This window comes from Nyctibius grandis, chromosome 1 (assembly GCF_013368605.1).
Source record: "Nyctibius grandis isolate bNycGra1 chromosome 1, bNycGra1.pri, whole genome shotgun sequence".
NCBI lineage: Eukaryota > Metazoa > Chordata > Aves > Nyctibiiformes > Nyctibiidae > Nyctibius > Nyctibius grandis.
The window spans coordinates 87,518,913-87,534,583 of NC_090658.1; positions in this window are offsets into that span (position 1 = coordinate 87,518,913).

The window sequence follows — 15,671 nt, forward strand, 5'->3', positions numbered from 1 at the left end:
AAGTCATTGCTAGGCCACTCTCCATCATCTTTGCTAAATCGTGGGCAACAGGAGAGGTGCCTGAGGACTGGAGGAAAGCGAATGTCACTCCAGTCTTCAAAAAGGGCAAGAAGGAGGACCCGGGTAACTATAGACCGGTCAGCCTCACCTCCATCCCCGGAAAGGTGATGGAACAACTTGTCCTTGGTGCTGTCTCTAGGCACATCAAGGATAGGGGGATCATTAGGGGCACTCAGCATGGCTTCACGAAGGGGAAGTCATGCTTAAGCAACTTGATAGCCTTTTATGAGGACGTAACCCGGTGGATAGATGATGGTAAAGCTGTGGATATGGTCTATCTCGATTTCAGTAAAGCGTTTGACACGGTCTCCCACAGCATCCTCGCAGCTAAACTGAGGAAGTGTGGTCTGGATGATCGGGTAGTGAGGTGGATTGTGAACTGGCTGAAGGAAAGAAGCCAGAGAGTGGTGGTCAATGGGACAGAGTCCAGCTGGAGGCCTGTGTCTAGCGGAGTCCCTCAAGGGTCGGTACTGGGACCAGTACTATTCAATATATTCATTAATGACTTGGATGAGGGAATAGAGTGCACTGTCAGCAAGTTCGCTGATGACACAAAACTGGGAGGGGTGGCTGACACACCGGAAGGCTGCGCAGCCATTCAGAGAGACCTGGACAGGCTGGAGAGTTGGGCGGGGAGAAATTTAATGAAATATAACAAGGGCAAGTGTAGAGTCCTGCATCTGGGCAAGAACAACCAGAGTATAAGTACAAGTTGGGGACAGACCTGTTGGAGAGCAGCGTAGGGGAAAGGGACCTGGGGGTCCTAGTGGACAACAGGATGACCATGAGCCAGCAGTGTGCCCTTGTGGCCAAGAAGGCCAATGGCATCCTGGGGTGTATTAGAACGGGTGTGGTTAGCAGGTCAAGAGAGGTTCTCCTCCCCCTCTACTCTGGCCTGGTGAGGCCGCATCTGGAATATTGTGTCCAGTTCTGGGCCCCTCAGTTCAAGAAGGACAGGGAACTGCTAGAGAGAGTCCAGCGCAGAGGCACAAAGATGATTAAGGGAGTGGAACATCTCCCTTATGAGGAGAGGCTGAGGGAGCTGGGTCTCTTTAGCTTGGAGAAGTGGAGACTGAGGGGTGACCTCATTAATGTTTATAAATATGTAAATGGCAAGTGTCATGAGGATGGAGCCAGGCTCTTCTCAGTGACATCCCTTGACAGGACAAGGGGCAATGGGTGCAAGCTGGAACACAGGAGGTTCCACATAAATATGAGGAAAAACTTCTTTACGGTAAGGGTGACCGAACACTGGAACAGGCTGCCCAGAGAGGTTGTGGAGTCTCCTTCTCTGGAGACATTCAAAACCCGCCTGGACGCGTTCCTGTGTGATATGGTCTAGGTAATCCCTCTCCGGCAGGGGGATTGGACTAGATGATCTTTCGAGGTCCCTTCCAATCCCTAACATTCTGTGATTCTGTGATTCTGTGATATCTACAGAATGTAGTAGTACTGGCAGCTTTAAGTACAATATATTAACATGCTCTACTGTCCTTTTTTCACCTTGAAGTTCTTCCAACCACCACCGAAGAGCTCCAACCTTTGGTTTTAAAAACTGACATGATTACAGCCCCTGGCGGTTCAGCAGTTTTCTTGTTGTTACATTCATTGAAGCCTCAGGAAATGAAATGCAAGGACCGAGAACGAAATGAGTGTCTCCTGTAAATTGTATACTCTGACCACTAAGTTATGAAACACACAAAGCCTTAGCAATACTTTACCTGCTAACACACAGCCAAATATTCATCTCCTACACACACATGCATACATACACATGTGTATGTTATTGTTTGAAACAAACACTCTAGCAATGCAGCAGGCTTCAGACATTTCTGCCTTTACCTTCAAAACCATTAGGATTTTGTTTTCTTTTTTCATTTATAAATTTTTTTTGGCACAAGTTCTTTCTGACTTCACTGAGCATACACCTTGTAATGATGCAAAATAAAAGAAAAAGGAATTTATTTTTATTTTATTTTAAAGTCTGGTCAGGGAAGCAGAGGACAGTGCTACCACTACTCACCTATACACTGCCTATTAGACTGAGTTTGCACACAGTAATGTAGGGAACCAGACCTCTTTTGTCCAAGGGGCTTCAGGCACATATCTTCATGATTTCTCTATCCACAAATTTTGGGAAGAGGAAGGAGTGGAGAACATCCCACAGAAATATTTCAGCTGTGCAAAACATCATTTAAGCGTCACTGAGTCAGAAAGATTGTTTGTATGATGCTTCCCCTGTAGCCTATGGCTGGGGAGGCAAGATGGAGGGAAAGGGGTACAGTGAGTGAAAAAGATTGCTAGGGTCTGCTCCAGACATGTTTTTTTTGTGGTTCACATTGAACAGCATGGACAAAATTTGGAAATGTGTCTTAAGGCACATTCTGTAACCATTGTCTGCCCTGAGGGCAGCTGTCAGGACATTGCTGTCCCCCAGGTCTAGTCTCTGCACCTCTACACACAAAAGGACTTTTAAAATCAAAGTGAGACACTTGTCCTGGTTTGGCTTAAACCAGGCCGATTTTCCTTTCAGTGATTTTTACTTTCAGCTAAGTCTCCTCTAAGTAACTGCACTTTCTGAAACTAACTACATGTTTTGCAGACAGTGTCCGCTTCCAGGACTGATAACGCTCGAAGTTTGTAGTTATCACTGAGGCACTGGTAGGGATGTTGTGCAGTAAGGCTCTTGCTGTACTTGTTCTTAGAGAAACCAAGGTCACTGCTGAATTCCTCACTGCTTACGAGTGAAGAGCCGAAGGGGGGTCACAACTGCAGGGGGGAGCAGACAGGGCAGGTGACCCAAAATTGACCAACGAAGGTATTCCATCCCATACACGTCATTCTCGGTATAAAGCGGGGGGATCACGAGGGTCTCGGTCTCTATCTGCTATGGCCGGTGTCCAAGGAGGACTCCGACTGTTTTCCTGCTGCCCCCGATTCCGATCCGTGCATCCCTGAATCCAGCTCTCAACCATCGCTAGGCCCAGGCTGGGCCTTCCCGGAGCCTGCCCTGCAGTGCCGGTGGTGACGTTGCCGACATCAGGGGAGCTCGATCTCGGTTTTGTATATATATTTGTATATATTTGATTATTCCAATATTATTATTATACTCTTTTTCATTATTATAGGTTTATTAAAACTGTTTTAACTTTCCAACACAGAAGTCTCTCTCCCTTTTCCCTTTCCCTTTCCCCTTCCCTTCGGGTGGGGGGGGAGGGTTAACAGAGAGCGTCTGCTGCAGGTTTAATAGCCGGCCCAGCTTTAAACCGTGACAGACACTTAAGAAGTTAGATGCAGGCTTGTGATTAGTGTTTAAATTTTGTTTAAGATTGAACTATTCGCATGCATTTTTTTCTTTTCCTTCCCCCCGGCCCCCCTTCACTCTTCCAGCATCTCTCTCACACTCTATTTTGCTCCATAAACTGTCTGTCACAACGTCCTGTTTGCTTTTGGATAGGCCTGAAAATCCACTCTCACCATATTAAGTCTTCCACTATAACACTGCTGAAGTCAATTTCAGCAATTCATGACCCATTTCCTATCCCACACTAACACTCATTTCTGTCTCTGTACTAGCTTTAAGTATTTATGGGATCATATAGTAAACCAAAATGGGTAACTAACTGATGCATTTAAAAAGAACTCAGGAAAAGAAAAAACAACTTTTTCTGGCAGGTTTTGTTCCGCATCCTAGTGCACACCCACACAAATAGCTGTGCAGGTGAATATAAGGAGTGGCTGAAGGCATGAACAATGACGAGGAATGGAGGCTGGAGTTTTGAGTACTGCTTAACCTAGCACTGCTGACTGAAAATATGCATATCAAATGGTGTTGTATATATGAAAGTGCCATTGTGAAGCCAAGTTAGTTGATACTTGAAAGAATATATGGATGACATAGAAATATAATATGCCCAACCCTTAAGTGCAAGTTACTGTGACACTTGCTGCTAAATTAGTTAACACTTTGTGTCAAATTCCCAGCAGAATTTCCTAATAACTCCTTTGGATTTAACACTACACTTTTAACCTTTTTCTATCCAAAAATAAAAGACAAATTAAACTCAATATATATTTTGTGCTTGGTACAGTTTTCAATTATACAAGCTCATACTGGGCATAATAACTTCAGCAACGCTGTCAGTAATCAATGGGTTAAAATGTAATTTTATAATATAAATTATGTAATTTAAATATATATAATTAATTATACAACCAATAATCTAAAACTGAATATATTGATTCTTATGAGAGCATGATGCTCTGAGTGTAGGGGCATACCTATATCCCCTGTTGAAAACTGAAAATTGTAGGGATAGGCTGTTAAAAATAAGTCCCTACTGGGATGCAATTTCCAGGAGGTATGTCTTCTACCTCTACATTTAACTTTTCATTCCTATTCTTCAGAAAGCTGTTATACAGGTTTAAATAGCATAAATCCAAGGTTTTCTGTATTCCTTCCCTTACCTAAAATAGAACTGTATTTGCAATGTGTAACTTACGCAAATACTTGTTCTAAGAATTACAGAAGAAAGAACTAGATTTTTATCATAACTTGTTTTATTATTAATATTGTTGGCTATTAAAGAGTACTATACTTAAATATGATAAAGATCATACCATATATTTATTTTACTCAATTATAAATAAGCTCTGCTGAGGGAAGATAGTCTGCTTTCCTGTAAACTTATATCCATTCCAAACAAATAAAAATCATCCTTGAAAACATAAATTGAAAAACAGTTAGATTCTGAAGACCTAAATCCTGATATGCGAAGTTTCATAAGTTCATGACTTTTGATACCTCTGCTGTTCAGGCAAAATGCACAGGAGTAAAATGAAAGAAAGAAGCAAAGTTCATCTTCAAAGATGAGATTCAAGATGTCTAAATTTAATCACTTAGAAGGAAGATATTAAATGTATGCTTCTTGGCTTGCAATATCTTAGTAATTAATAGAAATACGGGCATTTCTAAAATGTGATTTATCTCCTTGTCTTATATATCACATTTAGAATGGGACAAATTGCCCTCTAAAGGGCCTGTCTTGTCCTTTCACCCTATTGTGTTAATGTCAGGGAGCTGAAGATTTTAGTTTTGTTGCAAATAGGTCTACATTCCAGATCAGGAGAGGACCATACTGAAGAAATAACTTTAGTTACAGGGTTCAATATTCATAGTTGGAGGCTAGCTGCAATAATAAATGAGACAGAGAGAGGAAGGAGGTTATAAAATTAACCCTAGTTGAAATTTTTATTTGTGCTTAGAGCCAAAGAAATGTGTAAGCAGCAGAAACCCCATTACTGATAAGAAAATTGCCGTAACTGCTATAACTGAAAATTGGTGGAACATTTTATATGGTTAGAAGATATTGAAATCTCCTATAACATTTTTAAGAATAACATAATGATGAAAGAGGCAAAAGGACCACAAGATTCAGGAAGATCTTTAGTCAGTGCTTGCTATAAATCAACAGACCAAACGAGAGAATAGCAAGGGTTATATCTGGAGCAGCATTTTTGGATGTAGGAAACAAAATAAGGTGTTATGGGGGAATTAACTAACAGGTAGTCTGAAAGCTCAACACAGGCTAGTAATACATCATTGGAGTAGCTAAAAATTATAAATAATGATTTTTTGAAATAAAAGTTGTTGTACACTTTGCACCCAAGAGTTAGGAAGCATACTTTGGATTTCATTTTGATTAATAATGATTAATTGAATCTTTGTATACAAAACTGATATTTTGTGAAGTATATACAGGCAAACAGAGTAAAGCCACAACCAATAATATTTGTGATGTTTCAAAGATAAGAATTTCCCAGTGCTAAAGAAAGTTATTGGGAAGAAATTGTTAGGGTTGGAAAAACAAAAATAAACAAAAGACTAAAAAGTATGACTGAAAGCAAGGAAATCTTTACAAAGGGCTAGGGAGAAAGCTAAAAAAAATACAGCTCCTTAATTAAAGACACAATGTTGGTTAAAATTATTATGATTCTTTTAGAAAGCAGATTTTTTCCACTAAAATAGTTATTAGTAAATTTATTTTACTTTTAAAGTATTTAAATATTATGAAATATAGGAAATGGATATATGAATTTAAAACTAAAAAACTCCTTGTAATTGTTACAACTGTCACTAAAAACACAGATTTATAAAGACTACTAAGAATAAAAGACCCTACAACTTATCAATAAAAAAAAAGAGCTAGCAAATCAAATAATTTAAAAAAAAGAACAACTTCAATATCATGCAGAGATAGGAAGATTCTTATAAGTGTTTATAACGTACTTAAAGAGAAGCTGGCTGATATTCTTGTAAAACATGAGATGATGAAGCAGAGTTTCCAGCCTATTAGTAACCAAGACTTACGCTAAAGGCTCTTCAGAATAAACATCTTTAAATCAGATGCACTAGAGAAAATATCCAAGTGCCTTAAAAAAAAATATTGCGATGAATAACAAATGACATTTTAATAAATATTTTAATATTAAAGAAACTGATGTCAGTGTTCATACAGAATAAACAAAACAGCCCAATAGAAAATGCCCTTCAGGAATTCATGACTTAAAATGATAGGTTGTGCTGTAGTCAGATAGATAGAACTTCTAGGATTCAATTTAGTTGCAGCTGGATGAACTTTAGGGACCTGTGGCATATGAATTAGAAAATTTAGTGATCCATTTTTTTAATTGAACTTTATCTGTTTGTAGGAGTTTTTCTTTACTTACTGCAGAAAATATTATATAGAATATTATAGGGGATTGCAGGCAAAGAACAGTTGGTCTCATGAGGAGAAGAACAGAATGAATTTGATTTCTATCCCTGAATTTGACTCTGTCCTTGATTTTTCCAGTGACTTATTTCCATATAAGCCACTTAAAAGGTACCTTTCACAATTACTTATTGATACTGTTTTCCTCGTTTTCTACATTGTTTAATAATATGAGGTCTGATTTTCAGAACTGGTAACTGCTACAAATACAGAAGCCATTTAGAAGGGGCTTTTAATGTAAAAATATTGCATACAACTAAGTGCTTTGAAAAAACAAGTCTGAATTGTCTCTAATTTTCAAACAGGTTTTTTTTGTTTCTTTTTTTTCAAAATGTCTTTAATGTCTTTTTTTATCTTGAAAATAGGGTAAATATCTTTTAAATTAGACTACTAGATAAAAAGTTATTTAATGTTTATGAACAAATCAAGTACTTATGATCGATGGCATAGAAAAAGCCAATATAAATTCTAGTAATGCTGTTTCCACAGTAGCGTTTGAATAATGTGCAGGAAGGATATACTAAGCACTGAAAAGAAAACCAAATTTTGATAAGCTCATCAATAAGCAACTGTTGCCCATTCTGCCCACTGAATCAAAAGAGGTCGTCTGGAAAAAATGGTTCACGATCAAATCATTCAGAACTGTGTCACTTTAATTATATATCAATAACATGGACTGTACTTTTGCATAGCATTGACTGTACTTTTGCACAGAAAACACTTATTAACATTTCCCAAGCATGCAATCTGTAACGTGCTGTAACATCTGTAAGAGAGCTCTGGCAAGCAACAGGAGACTTGAAGAAGCAGCACAGGTGTTGAACATATCTCAGCTTAAACAGGGGAAAAAGAGGGGAACAAGGAGGTTACACTGAAGATGCTTCTGGATTATCACTGCTCAGAATGAGAGCTCAGTTCCCTAGTAGGACTTGGTGATAATGGTAGTTCATGATGCGTCTGAATATGGATTTTTCCATTAACCTTCCTCAATCTTCCAGCCATGCTGAAGCCACAACACAGGTATCACAGAAGCCTTAAGGCCACAAGGACTCCTCAAATGTCATAGAAGATTGGAATATATAGAAAGCCCATCAGAGGAGAGCTGGATTCCCCCATCTCATGAAGCTGTCAGTGACCATGACAGCGTGCCACATAAATTTATTCCCCCGTTATAGACCGTTAATTACGATTATTAGCCCTTCAGGCTGACAAAGTTCCTCATATTACAAATTGTTCCTCCTATGATCTTTTTTTCTAAGGCCAGGCTTTGCTGGATCCTGATCTTGGACTGAAAAGACATAGTTGGGACCATTGTCAGTAACAATCCATTTTCTTCAACTAGAGGATAAGGGAGTCATGAAAAATGGACTGCCACGGAGTTCTTTGCACAGTCAGCGATCCAAGAAATGCCAAAGATTTTCTGTAACTTTGACATATAGCAAGTTATTCCTTTGTGAATTCCTTGTGAACTTAGAGAGAGCAAATTTATGTAAAAAAAACCCATCATGTCCTAAATCACTTGCAGATCTGTACCTTCCCATCTCAACAAAAAAAATATGAAAACTTTTATATACCAGATCTTTAGAAGGCACTTTGCTACACAAAGAGGCAAACTTTTGCCCCAAATCTGAGTCATGCTTTTAAGGTTTTACTGATTACAGCAGCAGTGTGAAATAACACCTTTTCAGAATTTTATTTGTGATTTATTCTTTTCTTCATCACACTAAGAAAAATTAAAAATGCATCTTTCAGACCAGTCATATTTTATGACATTCATTTTCGTTTAATAGTTCAGTTTGGCTTAAAATATCAGCAAGAAATTTAACCATTGCAATATACTTTGGAAATAATATATTTCTGTATATGTTACAGAACTTTCTTGAAAAATCACTGAAAACCTCCTTGTCAAGTTGGTGAGAAATATTTTCAATTACACAATCATTTCTTCTTTCCTTTCAATTAGAATTTAAGGTATATTTCAACACCTGGTTCCTCCCCAGGATAATTTTATTTTACTTGAGAAACGCTCTTTGTTAAGCAATCTTTTTTTTGGATCCCCACCCTGAGTTATATGCATCATTACAGAATCACAGAACGGTTGAGGTGTGAAGGGACCTCTGGTAATCATCTAGTCCAACTCTTCTACTCAAGCAGGATCACCTAAAGCAGGCTGCTGGAGAACTTTTTCAGTCATGTTTTGAAGACCTCCACAGACGGAGACTCCACAACCACTCTAAGCAACCTGTTCCAGTGTCTGACCACCTTCACATGGAAAAAGTGTTTTCTTGTGTTCAGATAGATTTTTTTTTCTTTAATTTGGGTCCACTGCATTTTTGACCTGTCCCTGGGCACAACTGAGAAGGGTCTGTCTCCATTTTATTTACTTCCCTCCAATCTGGTATTTGTACACATTGATAAGATCCTTCTAAGCTGTCTCTTCACCAGGATGAATAGTCCCAGCTCTCTCAGCCTCTCCTCATGTGAATGATGCTTAAGTCTCTTAATTATCTACATGGACATTCACTGGATTTTCTCTAGTCAGTCCATATTTTTCTTGTAATAGAGAGCCCAGAACTGGACCTAACACCCCAGATGTAGCCACACCAGCACTGAGTTAGCAGGGAAGGATCAGGTCTCTTGACATGCTGGCATTGCTCTTCCTAACGCAGCCCAGGACAAGGTTGGTCTTTGCCATAATGTCACATTGTTATGTGTCATGCTCAGCTTGTTGTGCACCAGGACCTTGGAGTCTTCTTCTGCAAAGCTGCTTTCCAGCTGTTCAGCCCTCACCATGTACTGGTGCATGGGGTCTTTCCATTTCCCTTTGTTGAATTGCATGAGGTTCCTGTCAGCCCATTTCTCCAGCCTGTCGAGGTCACTCTGAATGACAGCACAACCATCTGTCGTATCAGCCACTCCTTCCAGTTTTGTATTATATGCAAACAGGTTGAGGGTGTACTTTGTCCCATCATCCTAATCATTAATCAACATGTTGGACAGTATTGATCCTGACCCCCAGCTGGGCTTCATGCTTTTGATCACAACTCTTTAAGCCCAGCAGTTCAGCCAGTTTCCTGTCCACCTCATTGTTCTTTTATCTGTCTAAATCAGTACTCCATCAGTTTCTTTGTGAGGATGTTATGGGACACAGTGTTGAAAACCTTAGTTGAAAGACAAGATAAACAACTTCCATTGCTCTCCTGTCATCCACCAGGCCAGTCACCTCACTGTAGAGTGCTATCAGGTTGGTCAAGCATGATTTGTCCTTCATAAATCCATACTGACTTCTCCCCATTACCTTCTTGTCATTCATATGTTTGGAAATGGTTTCCAGGATAATTTGTTCCATCTCCTTTCCAGGAATAAAGGTGAGGCTGCTCAATATGTCGTTCCCCAGATCTTCCTTGCCTTTCTTGAAGACAAGAATGGTGTTTTCTTTTTTCCAGTCTTCAGGAACCTCTCCCAGTCTCCATGGCCTTTAAGAGATAATCAAGAGTGTCCTCACAATAACATCAGGCAGCTCCTTCAGCATTGCTGGGTGTCACGGTTTAAAGCTGGGCCGGCTATTAAACCTGTGGCAGACGCTCTCTGTTAACCCTCTCCCCCACCCCCGAAAGGAAAGGGAAAGGGAAAAGAGAGAGAGACTTATGGGCTGGAAAGTTAAAACAGTTTTAATAAACTACAATAGTGAAAAAGAGTATAATAATAATATTGGAATAATCAAATATATACAAAACCAAGATTGAGCTCCCCCGATGTCGGCCACGTCACCACCGGCACTGCAGGGCAGGCTCCGGGAAGGCCCAGGCTGGGCCTAGTGACGGTCAAGAGCTGGATTCAGGGATGCACGGATCGGGATCGGGGGCAGCAGGAAAATGGACAGAGTCCTCTTCAGACGCTGGCTAAAGGCTTAAGCCGCAGAAGCAGCCCGAAGCAGCAGAAGCAGCCCAAGCAGGCAGAGGCCCCCAAAAACAGCAGGCGAGGCCGAGACCCCCGTGATCCCCCAGCTTTATGCTGAGAATGACGAGTATGGGATGGAATACCTTCGTTGGTCAATTTTGGGTCACCTGCCCTGTCCGCTTCTCCCTGCAGGTGTGACCCCCCTTCGGCTCTTCAATCGTAAGCAGTAAGGAATTTAGCAGTGACCTTGGTTTCTCTAAGAATAAGTACAGCAAGAGCCTTTCTGCATAACATCCCTACTGGTGCCTCAGTGATAACTACAAACTTTGAGCGTTATCAGTCCTAGAAGCAGACACTGTCTGCAAAACATACAGTTACTTTCAGAAAGTGCAGTTACTTAGATGAGACTTATCTGAAAGTAAAAAATCACTGAAAGGAAAATTGTCCTGGTTTAGGCCAAACCAGGACACTGGGTGCATCCCATCAGGTCCAAGGTACCTGTGCAATTCCAGTTTGTTTAAGTACTCCCTAACCTGATTCTCCTCCTTCAATTGTAACTCTTATTTGCTCCATGTTTTCGCACTGCTCTTCACAATTTTGAACTAGGAAGGAAGGTTTACCAGTAAAGACCAAGACAAAGAAGGCACTGAATACCTTGACTTTTCCATGTTCTGGGTCCCCTGACCCATTTAGCAGTGGGTCTATGTTTACTCTAGTCTTCTTTTTGCTGCTGAAATACTTGTAGAAGCCCTTCTTGTTGCCCTTCAAGTCCCCTGCCAGATTCAACTCCAAATGGGCTTTGGCTTTCCTAACCCCATCCCTGCATGCTCAGACTGAATCTCTAGACCTTTCCTGGATCACATGCCCCTGCTTCCACCTCTTGTTTGCTTCCTTTCTTCATGTTCAAGTCTTGTCAGGAGTTTCTTGTTCATCTGTGCAGGCCTCCTGCTGCCTTTTCTTGACACCTGCACATAGGGATGGCTTGTTCATTGTCTTTGAGGAGGCAATCCTTGAAAATCAACCAGATCTCCTGGACACCTCTTCCCTCGAGGACCATCTCCCATGGAATTCTTCTAAGCAGATCCCTGAAGAGGCTGAAAACTGCTCTCCTGAAATGCAGGGTTGCAATTCTGATATTTGTCTTGTTCTTCTTAGGATTCTGAACACCACTACCTCATGGTTACTGCAGCCAAAGCTGCCCCCAGCTTTCATCTCCCTGACCAGCGCTTCCCTGTCTGCAAGTATGAGGTTTGGTAAAACATTGCCTCTTGGTCAGCTCCTCAATCACCTGTGTCAGGAAGTTGTCATCAATGCACTCCAGAAACCTCCTGGATTGCTTGTGCCCTGCTTGGTTGCCCTTGCAGTCGATATTGGAGTGGCAGAAGTTCCCCATGAGGATTGGGGCCTGTGACCATTTGTTCTTAACAGTCTGCATTAACTCGGAAACAGCTGGAAAGTTAAGACAATATTAGGCTGGATATTTCAGCACTGCAGACTACTTCCTTGTTGATCGCAAGCTATTCCCAATAGACATTATATCAAAATATGAAGATCTGTCTGAAAGATTAAAAAAATTTAAAAAATCCAGATATATAGTCTTCAGACTCTCTCTCTCAGAGGTCTAAGCCAAGAAGAGAACACATTATTCAACATCTTGTGAGCTTTGAAATTCCCATGATTGATTTTTTTAATTGATTTATATTTTATTTTTAGATGTGTTGTTTCATAAACTAGTCTTTATGTGGTCTTGCTGGAACTCTTTTAAATGTTAATATCCTAAACTATTTTCCCATACCTTTTTTTTTCTATTTATTATCCGACGAAAGCAAAAGGCAAAGCTAGTTCAAGTCACTCTGACAGTGCAGCCTTCGAAAGACTCATGTATATCATTAACTTCTCTCATGCAAATATTGCCATTGGCTTCAGAATGACTACTTTCATGAGAAAGTACTCAGTAAGGATTGCACATTGCATAAATCTGTAGTCATGTTTTCTTTCCGGAGAGCAAATTCTGAAGATGAAAAAATACTAACAATAAACCAAATCATTTTACTGATGCTACTCAAAATGTGACATCTACATTTGCAGTATCTTAGGCTTGCTCAGCTTAGGGGCAGTATCTTGAATTGTGGTGCGAACATGTAAGGGATAGGCAAAACCCCACCTGGACAGTTACGTGCATAGCAGTTGCCTTTGTCCCTCACATGTACCAAGCTCAGTTTGTGTTTTCTGTGAAGGGCAAGATGTTTCAACGAGTTTTAACCTCGTGTCTTATTGTAGAAGAGCTGGGAACAATGCAACACAAATATTGTACAAACTTTTGTTATCTCAGAGCAAGACCCTTGAGAAGCAGCAATACAATCCAGGTGGCACAATTTTGAATCTTTGGCCGTAAGTTGTAACAACACAGGAACACAATTTAAAATAAACAGTTGCTATGGAATCTCCAGCACCCTTACTATTTACTGGAAAACAGAGCATAATTAAAACAAAACAAAATAAAAATATCTTTATAAGTAGACAATTAAATGTAACTATAGGAACTGTTATTTACAGAAAATACATAAATAAGAACAAGAACATAGGCTCTAATGCCTATGAAACTGAAAATATCTTTCTCCAAAAGCTTTGCAAAAGAGTTTTAGTGTTTTACATTGCACATAGTCTCTAGACAAGGAGCTATTGTAAAAACTGTCACAAACGCACTTTCTTGCTAAACTCAATGGATGGAAAGAAATTAACTAGAAATTCTTCCAGCCTTAAATAGCTTCCCACAGAAGATCAACAAACAACCACAAAGTTATATGGCTTACATTATATCAAGGATCACTGAAACATGTGAATGAATGCAGAGAATACAATATGAAAAGCTTCAGAAAAAACAAGCTCTGAAAAACTGCCCTAAGCAAAGCTGAAGTCCATTCTACTTTGGCAGTCTGCTGATGTTTGGAACCATTTGACTGCACACATTTGCAATGATTTCATGAAAAAATATATAGAGAAAATTATATTTCACTATAAAGTATTTAATTGACTTACATAGAGTAAAACTGAATTGAAAGTGTGAACTCTTAGTTGCATTATCTGACCTGCAAACAAGCCTTTACAATTTTTGAAATGCAGGTGCAATTGGAACAGCTGAAAGTGCAAAGTAATTTTCAGAATAATCTGTTCATTGTAATTCAATTTTGAATACAATTATTTTAGGATCATTTTGATAAATGTGATCTGAGGTTTAAACATGAGATAGGTTGACAAAAGAAGAAAGATAAGAAAAAAAGATAAGAAGAGAGAAAACTGAGGTGTACAAAAGCACTTTAAAGTGCATTTTTCAGCCATACAGGGATTCTGTGTCCATGCAATACTAAAAATAAAAAGGGAGCAAACAAATAGCAATAAAAAAAAAGCAAGCCAAACCAAAAAACTTCTTGTTTTCTTATATTCTTAAAATAAATAAAAGCAAAAGTATGCAACAATCTTTCCTCTTTTGGAAAAAAAAAAAAAGGAAGGTGGAAGGGAGGGGAAAAATAACAGAAAAAAATGAAATTTAAACTTAAGTTTGTTTTGTTTTTTTGAGTGGTATCTTTCCAAACAGTCATATGTGGACAACTAAAAAAAAATTACATATACATACATATATGTACATATGTATGTTTATATAGAATCATAGAATCATTTTGGTTGCAAAGGACGTTTAAGATCAAGTCCAACCAATATATATATATATATAAAATATACACATATATATAAAAATATACATATATATTTATAAATCACTGAAAACTCTTAAAAGAGTATTAGTTGATATATCATCTTTACACTAATCTATTCTTCTTTAGATATATAGATATACAAATATATAGATACCTAGATATAGAAATACGTATATACATTCACACATAAACATGCACGTGAGAGGCTGAATATGTACATATATGTATCAAACACATACAGTGCATTTATTTTAAAAGTCACTCTATATTTTAGTGGTTGGATTACAATTTAGGAATCCAGTATAAAGCCATTTCCTCTCTGCAGAAAAGCTCTAAAGGGATGATATATATGTCTGGTTTTCTGCGAAATGTCCACATAAGTTTTTTTCTACATCAACGTGATTAAACTGATGTATGTGTTGAAGATTAAATAAACATATCATATATATTTGTATGTATGTTTACATTACATATACATCTATGATGTATGCAATATATGCTTGAGGATTGCAACTTATATAATCAAAGATAGATATAACAAATATATACTTTTTATTGATAATCATAAAATCTGTCTATCCATAAACATGAGACCGTTCAGTTCCATTAGATACACAAGCCTGCCTTTTCCAGCTTGTCCAAATTAAAACTAAAACCAATCAACCAAAAAAAAAAGATCAGGGGAAAGAGATAATCACTACCTACAAGATAGCTGCTACCTATGACAATAAAAGTAAAATTTTCTTAAGCCTTCAGATCAAAGATCCTGAAAGAGCATGTGCACCTCCTCAGAGCAGAGTCAAGGACATAATTTTTGTACTTCCATTTTCCAGGCTACTCCAGGAGATTCATAGACCTCCGGTTAATCTCCCCTGAAAGCCTGGCTGATTTAGATACACACCCATCCTTAAACCTCTCATCTTGTTTTAATAAGTTCTCTGTCCCTTCACTAAAAGATCCATTGAATGCAGCCCTAAACTGATCCCCACCATGCTTTCATCAGGTTAACTCTCCCTTACACAGACAATGGGCTTTTAGGTAGTGCTGGCCCATTTATACAGAATAAAGGGATCAGGGAAGGAGCAACACACAGTAAACAGCCAGATGTTGTAACAGCATTATCTGATAATGCTTTCCAGTTTGACATAAATGAAGTTTATTTCATGATCTAGATCACACAATTACATTTTAGAAAGGCTTGCTTCAGAATTATGCTTATTTATTT